Below are 10,208 nucleotides of genomic sequence, written 5' to 3' on the forward strand. Positions count from 1 at the left end.
CTTGTCCCTTGAAATGTTATCATCGTTGTATTCTTGCGCACTTATATTGGGTATTATACACACTTTGAGAAACTAAACATAGGTTTCGTTTGGTGCCCTTTAGAGGAAAGTCCTTTTGAAATTTGTGTCACCAGCCCAATTCCTGACCTGATATGGCCCTGTCTAAAATATATTGTAACCATCGCTGCATTAGTTTAAATAGCTCACATCTGCCTTTTCACAATGCCACATATATGTAATGCCATTTTCAGCTACTTTTAGAGTTTTTCGTGCAACATTGGTCTTGGTACTGAATAGTTGGGTTGTTGTTTTTTCTTCTAATTATTCTCTAATTGTATCCCATGACCTTGCATCAGATCACCTCTGCATTATAGGCCATCTTGACGTATGAGTCACTAACCATCCACCTTTATCTGCTACTAAAAGAAACCTATGTATGATAAAAAGAACCAAACTAATGCACGACATCCAAGCTAACCTAACAACTTGCTTACCTCCTACCGCAGAACAACTCGATAACTGTCTGCGTTCATTACTTGACAAACATGCCCCAGCTACCAAGTGCAGAGTATCAATTCAAAAGTGTTCTCCGTGATATAGCAGTGTTAGGGACCAGCTTCGCACTGCTAAAAGAGACCGCCGTAAAGCTGAGAGGCTCTGGCTTTCCACCAGACTCACTATTCATAAGCAAATCGATGAAGTCGCTAAGAAGAATGTCACAAATATAGTCCATGCAGCGAAATCAGCCCACTACACTACTAAGATCATGGAAAGTTCCAGCTGCAAAGAGCTCTTCGAGATTACTAATAAGCTAGTGTCAAGGAACAAATCAACACCACTTCCAACTACCTTCTCTCCAGTCGACCTTCCGGACATGTTTGCAAATTTCTTCCGTGACAAAGTACAAACAATTAGAGATAAGCTTGACACCACACTTTCAATTGACTTCTCACCATAGAGTTGGGATACAGAATTTGAGCGGCAACCATTAGCAGCATTTGAACCTGTCTCTATGGATTTCGTACGTACAATCGTAATGAAGAGTGCACCAAAAGTCATGTGAACTTGATCCAATTCCAACATCGCTGCTGCTTGAGTGCTTAGATCCAGTATTGCCTTCACTAACTGATGTTATTAATACCTCTCTCTCATCTGGGGAATTCCCATCGTTTTCAAAACTGCCATTGTAAAGCCTCTGCTGAAGAAACCAACACTAGACCATAACGATTTAAAGAACTACCGCCCAGTTTCTAATATCCCATTCATTTCAAAAATCTTAGAAAAGGTTGTTCTATCCCAGCTTGTATCTCATCTAAATTCAAATAGTCTTTTAGCAATGTACAATCTGCATATCGCCCTTGCCACAGTACTAAAACAACTCTTTTAAAAGTAGTTAATGACATTCTCTCTGCATTGGATAGCGGAAAGATTACAGTCCTCACCCTCCTTGATTTGTCTGCAGCATTTGACACAATAGGCCATGATATATTACTTCACCGTCTCCAGCATGTATTTGGCATTCAAGATACACCCTTACTGTGGTTCAAGTCCTACTTGGTCAACAGGACACAAATTGTATCTGCAAATGGAATACACTCCAGCCCAGTGGATCTATGTTGTGGTGTTCCACAGAGGTCTGTTCTTGGACCTGTTCTCTTCATTCTGTACACTCATGTCATAGATTATCATCCAGTGTCTCACCAATTGTACGCTGATGACACCCAAATATACAAATCTAGCCACCCAACTGAAGTTGATGCTACCATCCAAGGTGTAGAGAGGTGCATTTCTGATGTGAAATCACGGATGACTTGTAAGAAGCTGCAGATGAATGATGATAAAACTGAGGCCATTCTGATCACAACACAAAGACTTTCTCATTCACATCCTTTACCTCAAACAATAAATATCAGTAACGCCAACATTAAATTCACACAATCAGTACGAAACCTAGGTGTTACTCTGGACAGCACTCTCACACTGCACCAACATGTCATGAACATATGCAAGGCTGCATATCTTGAGCTGAGACGCATCAGCTCAATTCGCAAATATCTTTCAGTTGATGCCACTAAAACACTTGTGTGTTCATTAGTACTTTCAAGACTGGACTATTGTAACTCAATTATGTCTGGTTCATCTCAATATCTAGTTCAGAAACTTCAAAAAGTTCAAAACACAGCTGCTCGGATCATACTTAGAGTACCACGATCAGAGCACCACACCTCCCCGCTGCTCTGTACCCTACACTGGCTATCCATTCGATCCAGAAGCAAACACAAAATTTGTTCTCTGTGCTACATTTCACTGTCGGACTCTAGTCCAACATACCTATCTGACCACACCCATGTGTACACACCAGAAAGATACTTACGCTCCTCTTCTGACAATCGTATACTCATTATTCCCACTATGAAAACAAAGTCATATGGACAGCGTTCGTTTGCACACCAGGGCCGAGCAACGTGGAATGAATTGCCCACTGAACTTAGACACAAAGACACAGTGATCACATTCAAGAGGACTCTCAAAGCTCACTTATTTCGACTGCAAGTACAAACTTAAAGACCTAATAATGTTTCCTACCTGAAATATTCTCAGCGTGTTTTTTATTTTTTAATATTTTTCTAATTTCGTATTGTTTGTTTTTGCAATAATATTATTATGTTTCTTATCTTACAGGTGTTGTCTAATGTTGTAAAGCGCTTAGAGCTTCTAAAGATTATGCGCTATACAAAGTCCTCATTATTATTATTATTATTATTATTATTATATAAACTCACTGTACAATCTTTATTTTTTAATAATTAATTATATTCTCCTCTTTGTTTGACATTAGGAAATATAATTTCTAATTCTGTTTCTATAGAATTATGTTGAATCCTTAGTATGTACTGGAAGACAATGTTTTCTGTATTATTATAAAAGCTAAATTAGTTAAATTTTCGTCCAATATACTTTACATATCGTACAAAAAGAATTGTTTGCACTGCATTATATATTAAATAAAAAGCTAAAAAACTTGTACGGAATATTTATTTATTCTTTGATCGCTTAAATGATTACTATTACAAAGTATTTTTATATATCACACAAACCTTCATATTAACTTACTAAACACAACTTGTTCCCCTGGCGATTTAAGAATATATATATATATATATATATATATATATATATATATATATATATATATATATATATATATATATATATGTAACTTATCGCTCTCACGTCATACATTTTATATTTACAAATTTCCATGTTTTTGAACCCCTAGTCCAGTAGAAAAAGACATCAAAAACAGCAAAAAATTAATCTTGTCATACGTTCCAATAAGGTCGATCTTCTGCGATTTTTATAAAAAAATATCCCATTTTATAAATGCCTTAGGTTTAATCTGTCTGTTGAGATAATGTTATGAAGAATAATGTTTTATTAAACTTGTGCATGTGTAGTTCTTGAGGTCATATGAACTTAAATTTTAAATCTGAATTTAAAAACATTGTTTGTTAATACTGTTTATCATCAAAACATATCTTTTTTTAAAAACTTATATAACCGCGAAATAAAGTGTAAAAAGTTTAGTTCCAGTACCTTTTATGTTGTATGATCTAAAAATGTTTGTTACTATAAATAACTTGTTGCTTTTATAACTTAGCATTACTATACATTTTACAATCAAGTAATGCTTTTACGTCATACTAATTTATGACATCATAGATTAACCTTTAAACACATTTAACTATTACTTCATTCTAATGAACATATTTTAGAACGTGATATATCTCTCTTTCTCTCTCTCTCTCTCTCTCTCTCTCTCTCTCTCTCTCTCAAAAATGTCATTACAAGCTTCACATTCTCGCTAAAATGATAAGCACTAAAACATCCATTCAAAATTAATTTTAAAGAATAAAACATAACATAAATTGTAATCAGCACTTTAGGCATCCGACCAAAATTACAAAACATAATAAAACAGAGTATAATACAGAGTGCGCCATAAAGAATATAGCAGAATACATTTGTTGAGGTGTTGATATTTATACGTTTGAACAGCTACTCTCTTACTTTGAAAGCAAAATACAAAAATTTTGAAACATATGTTATAAGGCTTATTTTCTGAGTAGCCATTAAATTTACAAATCTGATATATTCTCCTTGATGAAAATACCCCGATTACACTTAGTTCGCAACCTTTGAACAAAATTGTCAATATAAAGACAAAAACATCTTTAGCTTATAGACCAAATTGTCAATATAAAGACAAAAACCATCTTTAGCTTATAGACCAAATTGTCAATATAAAGACAAAACCATCTTTAGCTTATAGACCAAATTGTCAATATAAAGACAAAAACATCTTTAGCTTATAGACCAAATTGTCAATATAAAGACAAAAACCATCTTTAGCTTATAGACCAAATTGTCAATATAAAGACAAAACCATCTTTAGCTTATAGACCAAATTGTCAATATAAAGACAAAAACCATCTTTAGCTTATAGACCAAATTGTCAATATAAAGACAAAAACCATCTTTAGCTTATAGACCAAATTGTCAATATAAAGACAAAAACCATCTTTAGCTTATAGACCAAATTGTCAATATAAAGACAAAAACCATCTTTGGCTTATAGACCAAATTGTCAATATAAAGACAAAAACCATCTTTAGCTTATAGACCAAATTGTCAATATAAAGACAAAAACCATCTTTGGCTTATAGACCAAATTGTCAATATAAAGACAAAAACCATCTTTAGCTTATAGACCAAATTTCCACAGACATATCTACAGAAAAAATTAACACATCGCATGATGAATTTGCATATGACAGAGCCATTCATGAATTTAATGCAGGAAATAGAGAGAATTATTAGGTACATGTTCTTTGGTTCATGGGTAAATACGAAACGGCATTTATGTTTATAGTCAGACAGACAGACGGACATTTTATAGTCAGACAGACACACGGACACCCATTCATACATATGTGCATGCCTGCATACAGTTCGATGGATGGATGGCGATGTGTGTGTGTGTGTGTGTGTGTGTGTGTGTGTGTGTGTTATCTTCGTTTTTCATCTCCATATAATAATTACATTAACTTTTACGTTGCTGATATATCCATTATTTATTTAGCTATTTATTTATTTATTTATTTATCTATTTATTTTTCTATCCTCTGATGTTGCCTGTTTAGGATCGAATAAACAGTAACACAAGACAAAGTGAAAACAACAAGCTTTGAAAAATTTAGCAAATGATTTATTTCTCTGGAAAAATAGTATAAAAATTGGCGAACAAAATATACGGTTTTAAGAATCAAATCCAAAAATAACAAAGAATAATCCCCGAATTACTTTTCTAGAAGTCCTAATAATGAAATGTTCAAATGATTTCAAATTCGAGACCCGACGATGAATCCAAGATAGAAGGTGATGCCGTATCCTGTATACTGTATTGTTTTGTGGTCTAAAGTTTGTAGAAACACAAGTAATCCGTTGTTTGAAATCCGAATAAATATATTTCCTGAGAAACGAATTAATACTTTTGAATCCAAAATAATTTGAACAAACATTAAAATGTAATTCCCAAAATGACACAACAAGATAAACACCTTTACGTGTCAGTGTTTAGAAGTCAGCTGATATTATTTCTATAAGCAATTGTTTAAAACTCGAATTGTTGAATTGTATGCAAAACAGATGCCTGGATAAAGTTCACGTGATCATATCATATACAATAGCACGTAGTATGTCCTTAATAAGAACCAATCATTCTACTCCGAGAACTTTTCAAACTTACAAACTGTTAAATCAGATCTAAATTAAATCAAATAGACATAACACTCCATCAAACCATTTATTTATTTATTTATTTATTTATTTATTTATTTATCTATTTATTTATTTATTTATTTATTATTTATTTATTTTTAAATTTATTTTCAGCATGGAAGGAATCATAAGCTACATATCACTGACATGTTCCGCGTTGTCTCTTATTCTTGACATAGTTGCTATTGCCATTCCTAATTGGATCTCACAGACACCACTTCATTTTGGACTTTGGAAATATTGCGTCTTAGATGTATGCATCGATATCAACGATGTGTATTCTTTGAAAGGTGTTCAAGAACCAGGTAAGTCAAAATTGACAAGACAGACACACGAATTGCCTATGAATTTCTCATTGCTATAATTGGCAAGTAGCTCCTTTTTTTAAATGTTCTTAAATTGATATATACAGTAGTAGTTAGTATGGTACGTATATATCGGATGGATGTGGTTGAAATGTTAATTCACAACGATAATATGGAAATGTATGTAACAATGTCCATCTCGGCTGTTTTGTTTGTTGAGGTCGTTCCTAAAACTCTTCAAAAAAGCACCATAAACTGTATAGATGTTGACTTATAGGCGAAAAGATTCTTCATCTACGTTACAATGGTTTTTTTTTTTTTTTTTTTTGGGGGGGGGGAGGGGTCTTTACAAACTATCTATATAATTAATACACTGTATAAGTATGTAGTGCTATGATTGCTTGGAGGTACAAATAGAAGGATATGTGGATAGTGAATGCACCAATAATTACCTAAGTTTCTACTTGGATATAGTATCGATATTTTCGACATTCATGTCCTTTAAAAGATGCAAATGGCAAATTAATAAGGTTCTTCATATCTGATTGAAATAAAACGACCTTAAAAATGTTGTCTTTTATTGTACTGTAACGTTTTGAAAAGTCTCTCTCTCTCTCTCTCTCTCTCTCTCTCTCTATATATATATATATATATATATTGACTGAAACAAAACGACCTTATAAAAGTTTACTATATGGTACTGTAACGTTTTGAAAAGTCAATATATATATATATATATATATATATATATATATATATATATATATATATATATATATATATATATATATATATATATATATATATATATATATATATATATAAAGCATATATGCAAATATTATTGATTGTATTATAATAAATTCAGAGTATGCGCATTTGGTTATAGCGCCACGTTTTAAGGAATTTTTTGATATTTCTGATTACTTGTTTGATTTTAGGAGAGCTCGGTTCAAAGAAAATATTCCTTAGCCCGAATTAATTAGCAAATTTTTTGGAGCAAACGTCACGGAGTGAAGTGTTAGTGAGTTTCCATGATGACATGGTTAGCTTTTGGTAAATTCAGGTCAGAGCCGCATGAGTGTCGCTGTCGTCCCATAGTCCCTATTAAAATCTAGTGGTGTACATTGGTGGCGTGGCTGCAGTTGCAGTATTTATGTTTGGAAACAAAAGAATAAACAAGAAGGACTCGGCAGATACCGTTCATGTCGTCATGGTGGCAGATGTGATGCAGTTTCACAGGCAAAATGTGGCCCGAAACCATGGTTCGACTGGCCTAAGGTGGCGTAGTAAAAATGGTTCTCTGTGTTAAGGGGTAGTTGTATAGTTTCTACGACGTGAACTGCTGACGGTACGGAAAGTTGATGAAGAGAAACCATGCAGATGTGCGGTTGATAGACAATCGTAAAGTTGTGAGATCTATGATCTTGCATTGATCAGAGTAAAATTTATTTGTAGAATGGACACGTTGGGCTTTCTAATTTAACACTGGGGTTGTATGGAAGTCTTTCAAAATTTCGGGTAAGCTTATGACTTCTAGCGGAATCGCGCCAGGGTTTTACACCGCTCGGCCAAGCAAATACAACTGGCTTTTAACAGTATTAAAGTTGTTTTTACTTTTTATGCATTAAAGTTATTTCTCGAATCTTCATTTGATAGAGAACTCATGACAAGACTGAAATAATAATATATACAACGAGTTGTTTGGATATAATTATTATGTATCAACGTTTATAAACGTAATGTTGACTTTTGGGAGTCTCTCTGATATCATATAAAGTTATGAGTTTTACATGACTCAATGTCCCACGTGGTGTTTGAAAGAATTTTAGAGAGAGTGACGTATGTAAGGTGAAGTAGTTCGCATTTAAAACATGCACAATGGAGAGAATGATGACATACCTTTATGGTACAGTAATGCAATGTGGATGATATTTCTTTGGATATTGTGCTTTTGGAAATTTTACATGATTTAAGCACACTGCTAACTAAAATGACTGCTCCCTTGTGTTAAAAAATCAGCCTGAATTAGTCTAAAGTACACTATACATAGCAGCTATTAAAATAGGGAAAATGAATTTTGCCAGACTAGACAATACCAGCTTCTGAAAGTGCAATGAATGAATTGCCAAATATATAAAATGTAAAATAAAGTTATCGTCTCTTTTTTATACAATTTACCTCTTAAGTTCAGGAAGTGAAAATGACCAAGTAGAGCTAGCACTTTTTGAAAGATGTACATATGAAGTAAAGCCAAGCTCTATAATCTATAACCCATAGTACACCCATCAATCATACACCAAAATAAAGGGAATTAAAGGTTATTTTAATTATACCTAAGATATACGAGGTCTTTTTTAAAAGCCAGTATACCAGTGAGGAAAGCTGTGGAAATTCCTTTTCTTTAAAATCCTAACCCTATGCAAAATACGCAACTGTAGAGCGCCACCTTATATGAATGGAAAATCAGAAAATGGGCGGTAGTTCTTTAAATCGTTATGGTCGGTTGTTGGTTTCTTCAGCAGAGACATTACAATGTCGGTTTTCAAAAATGATGTGAGTTCACCGGATCAGAGAGAGGTATTAATAACATGATTCAGTGAAGGCAATACTGGATCTAAGCATTCAAGCAGCAATGATGTTGGAATTGAAAGTTCACACGACTTTGGTGTACTCTTCATCTTGATTGTACGTACTAAATCCATAGAGACAGGTTCAAATGAAGCTAATGGTTGCCGCTGAAATTCTGTATCCCAACTTTACGGTCACGACGAATAAATTGAAATTGTATTGTCAAGATTATCTGTAATGGTTTGTAATTTGTCACGGAAGAAATTTGCAAACAGGTCCGGAAGCTGAAATTTCCATGATCTTAGTACTGTAGTGGGCTGATTTTGCTGCGTGGTCTATGTTGGTGAAGTTCATCTTAGCGGCTTCATATATTTGCTTATGAATAGTGCATCTAGTGGAAAGCCAGAGACTCTCAGCTTTACGGCGGTCTCTTTTAGCAGTGCGAAGCTGAGTTGTTCTGCTGTAGGAGGTAAGCAAGTTGTTAGGTTTGCTTGGAAGTCATGCATTAGTTTGGTTCTATTTATCATACAGAGGTTTCTCTTTGATGGAAATAAAGGTGGAGGGTTAGGGACTGATACGTCAAGATGGCATATAATGCACAGGTGATCTGATGCAAGGTCATGGGATACCAGGGAGGAAAGTATAATATTATCATCAGGTCTATGGAGAATCCAGTCTAAAATGTGACCATGTTTATGGGTGGGTTGTTCAAATGACTGTTTGAGGTTGAAAACATTAATGTTATCTAGAAGATTTGATGTGTTTGGGTTTCCCGGACAGTCAAAGGGAAAGTTGAAATCTCCAAGAATAACCAGGTTGCCACCTATCTAATTTCCATACTCCAGGATATTCTGAAAATGCTCCATAAGGAGAGATTCAATCGGCCTGTTGTTTCTACTAGTGGGAGGACGGTATTGGCAAAATAAAATGGACTGACCTTTGTTCCAATGTAAGTGTGGTTCAGACTAGTTCGTTTGGTCTAGAGCACAATGTAGTGTGGAAAGCAATTAATGAGGATCCATCATAGCATAGACGGGTTGACTGGCGAGTATCATGTGATGGCAGTTTGTTCAACAACAAGGGAAGTTGTAGCCGTGGAGCAAGACAGCTGAGAAAAATTATAATTGTTCTCGTTTCCAAACCAAGGAGATGAAGAAACACATACGAACTGAACAGCCAGTGCATGATGAACAAAATAACGCACACGAAGACAGGCAACAATCACATATATCATGAAAAACGGCACAAAAGCAGAACAGCTGATTCAAGCCGGTTAAGCGATAGTGGCCATCTTGTACACACATATAATGTGCATGGGATTTAAGAGAAATGTATCGCTTTAACTAAAGTGGACCAAAACCACTCCAAAAGAATTAAAACAATTAGTCCCAAAATCATTGTGATCCTCGACTTTTATTTTTGTTGCTATTTTTCTGAATGTTTTAGTTGCTTCGTAAATAGGGCCCTCTAATGTTTCTCCTTGTGTATTGT

General features: G+C 34.3%; 1 long non-coding RNA gene across 4 annotated transcripts in view; it reads left to right on the top strand.

Moving 5' to 3' along the window:
• LOC149783314 (uncharacterized) overlaps positions 1-8,207 on the top strand; it is a 29,147-nt gene extending 20,940 nt beyond the window's left edge. For 3 of the 4 annotated variants that reach the window (XR_016414006.1, XR_016414007.1, XR_016414008.1), the window contains 2 exons: positions 5,956-6,146; positions 7,088-8,207. This is a non-coding gene — a long non-coding RNA (uncharacterized LOC149783314). The remainder of the gene's footprint in view (positions 1-5,955; positions 6,147-7,087) is intronic. The other variant, XR_016414005.1, reaches the window with a different exon arrangement.
• Positions 8,208-10,208: the final 2,001 nt, after the last annotated feature.

This window comes from Sinohyriopsis cumingii, chromosome 14, assembly GCF_028554795.1.
Source record: "Sinohyriopsis cumingii isolate HCF-2022 chromosome 14, ASM2855479v2, whole genome shotgun sequence".
NCBI lineage: Eukaryota > Metazoa > Mollusca > Bivalvia > Unionida > Unionidae > Sinohyriopsis > Sinohyriopsis cumingii.